Here is a 3,366-nt window from a genome sequence, read left to right on the forward strand (position 1 = left end):
GGTGACCTTCAGATAACATCAGAGTGTGTGGCAAAGAAATGGGCCATTGTGATTGCTCTATGCGCACCCCTCTGTGGCTAACAATGCATTTCTTTACATTTCCTACATCAGCTTTGCATTTATGGTTTTTAGCTAACATGGTCCTTAGGATGATAGTCCTAATAGGATCCAGGATCCTCCCTCTTCTCCTGTTGGTCTCTGCCTCTTTAGGCTCTTCATTTGTTGTGTTGGGGTTTTAAGCTCCTTCTGAGCAAGCTCTGATGCCTTCTCTGTGCAGGTGTCAACAGTGGTGGTGCTCCCAGGGGCAAGTGATGGAGTTCTCTCAGGGTTCCATGGGGATGTCACTGCACAGTGCCCTGACTGCACCGCCTCCCCTCCCAGTTGCCTTTTGCTGGGATCTCCTCTCCCTGGGGACAGGTCAGTGAGACGATGATTCTAGCTGTATTTCTCAGTCATTTGGTACCATCATTCAGGCTCCCTGTGGCTGATTTCTATGTATCATCTCCTCCGTTCTGTTTCCTGCTTTGGTAGCCAGAGGGTAGATTCATTGTTTTTGGTCTCAGGTCTGTTTTACAGTCTTAAAAATTATCGATGACTCCAAAGAGCTTTTGTTTACATATGTTTAGCTATCAGTATTAGCTATATTAAAAATTAAAACCGAGAAATTGAAAAAAAGAATTATTTTTCTTTTCAAATAGCAATAGCATACTCATTCCATATTAAATTATTTTTTGTCTATTAATAAATAAAATTTTCTATTTCAGAATTATTTTTATATATAGACATCAAAAAAATGCACCTTCCAAGGACTAGGAGGTGTAAATAAAATTTAAGGGTAATTAGGAGAACTGAAATTGTTTCAGAGAAATTCTGAGCATCATGCTTCCTTAAATGTCCTTGGTAACCTCTTTAAGTTTTTTATTTGGGAACATGTGGAAACTGTACTGAGGCTACTATGTTAATTGCATTTAGTTTCTTGTCCATTATTTGTTTGAGGATGAAAAGATTTGATGATTTCTTTCAGTGCCATAGACTTGCAAACTTCTTGCAAGGAGCTCTGGGCAACCTCAGAAGAGCCAGTTGTTGGAGCATCACACTGTGCAAAGGTTTCAGATGATCTATATGAAATAGCTGGGGCCCTTTTCATTAGCTGCTTCAAATAACAATTCTGTTCCAAAAAGATGAGGCATACCTGGATCTGCATGTTCTCCAGACTACAGTGCCAGTCTGAAAACAGCCTGGGTCACGCTCCGCTGTCATTGTCTCACCATATGTGAATCAATGGTCCTGTGATTCTACTATGACTTCATCAATTAAAGTCAGCATTAGCAATTAGCCCACTCATGGCACACCTTATCTGAGCATCAATCTCTACAATTTCTTCAATGCTGCTGGATTCCATGAGTGGGGAGCTAATTCTTTCCTTTGTAGAAGAAACACATCTTTTGGTGTTTGGATCTCAGAGGCTATAAAACATAGCTGTATGGCCTAACTGTCCACTTGAAATCATCTTCCTTTAGAGGACCAGTTACTCATGTCCTTGTCATACTCATCCTGGGTGAGAAACACCACAAAGGCAGGAGGAGGTGGCAGTGGCTACATGGGGAGAACCAACATGACTCCACCAACACCGATTCAATCCCATCCCCATAGAATACAGAGGAGATGATAGGGTAAATAGAGATCACCAATGGGAGCCCAAATGATGGGGCCAAGTGACTGAAAAATACAACTAGAATCATCTTCTCACTGCCTTATACCCAGGGAGAGGGGATCCCAGCAAAAATTTTTCCTTCTTTCATTTTTTTTTTAGTTGTAGATGAACACAATACCTTTATTTTATTTATTTTTATTTTACCTTTATTTTATTTATTGAACCCAGTGCCTTACACATGCTAGGCAAGCACTCTACCACTCATCTACAACCTACGACCCCAGGCCTTATTTATTTATTTTTTTGGTACCAGGAATTGAACCCAGGATGCTTAACCACTGAGCCACATCCACAGCCCTGTTTTACTTTTTATTTTGAGATACGGTCTCACTAAGTTGCTGAGGTTCTTGCTAAGTTGATGAGTTTGGCTTTGAACTTGCAATTCTCCTGCCTCAGCCTTCTGAGCTGCTGAGATTACAGGTACATGCCACTGCATCTGGCAAAATACAACAATTTTTAAATAAAAAATAACTATATGTCTCCAAAGTCAGAGAGAAGAGCAGCACTAACTTTCATTTTTGAAAATATCCTTCATGTCTGACTTACTAGATAATAACTGGATTCTTAAGTTATTCTGCTTTCAATTTGCTGTGAAATTTTAACATTAAAGTATACAAAGAAAATACAACCCAACATAGGTACACAATTAAAAAGGGAGGTATATTTTGATAGCCTTTCAAATGATGGCTTAATTTTTCACTATTACATCAAAATTTAACAAGTAGTATTGGTTACAATGTAGAGTCTAAAGCCGCACTGTGAACATTTCACACTCAGTCATATCCAAATCCATTAGCCCATTGTACATGTTTAGTAATCTTTTATCTAGGCTTGGTTTTGCAATATCACACAGTGAGCATTAGATACTTCAGTTGTGGACACATTTCATGTCTAAAGAAAGATCATACTGCTAATCTCATTAGAAAAGTCTTTGGGGATCAAGAAGCTGTCAAGTTCATTGTGGTGACACAGATTTCCCCAAACTTCCCTTGAAAACTTGAATTTTTATCTTTGGTAACACAAATTATGAGCTGTTTTCCTAAAAGTTATAGGTTTATTTTGTTGACTTTGGAAACGTTTGGTAATAACCTAAGTCTGAATAACTATAGATTGTCTGTTTTTCATTCTTTTAAGTGAAAATGGTGTTTGTGATGAGCAGAATAATGTTGATGTCTTAATCTGGAACCCATTAGTATGTTACCTCACATGACAAAAGGGTCATTCAGATAAAGTTCAGTTAAGAATTTTTTTTTTTAAGAGAGGGATATTATCCTGGTTTACCTGGGTTGGCCTGTTGTAATAACCAGAGTCCTTATTGGTAAATGTGAGAGGTAGTAGATTTGAGGATGCTATGCTTCTGTCTTTAAAGAAGGAGGAAGGGGCCATGAGCCAAGGTATTTAGGAAGCCTTCAGAAGATGGAAAAAGCAAGGAATGAACCATCTGATCCTGGAGACTCTAGAAGAACAAGTCCTGCCGACACATTGATTTTAGCCTCATGAGACCCAGGTTGGACCTCTGACATTCAAAAATATCTGATAATCCATTTTGGTTGATTTAAACCATCATGTTCATGTCAGTTTGTTATTTTTGCAATACAAAATGAATGCAGTATTCCTGGAAAATAGTAACTACATGTAATAAAAATTGTGAT

The 3,366-nt window shown here is 38.4% G+C and overlaps 1 pseudogene; it reads right to left on the reverse strand.

Annotated features, from left to right (window-relative positions):
* Window positions 1-887: 887 nt before the first annotated feature.
* On the reverse strand, window positions 888-2,522 carry LOC124100020 (proteasome subunit alpha type-5-like; annotated as a pseudogene).
* Window positions 2,523-3,366: the final 844 nt, after the last annotated feature.

Source organism: Marmota monax, unplaced genomic scaffold (assembly GCF_021218885.2).
Source record: "Marmota monax isolate L192 unplaced genomic scaffold, Marmota_monax_Labrador192_F-V1.1 WCK01_AAM20220418_F8-fsc00053, whole genome shotgun sequence".
NCBI classification, from domain to species: domain Eukaryota; kingdom Metazoa; phylum Chordata; class Mammalia; order Rodentia; family Sciuridae; genus Marmota; species Marmota monax.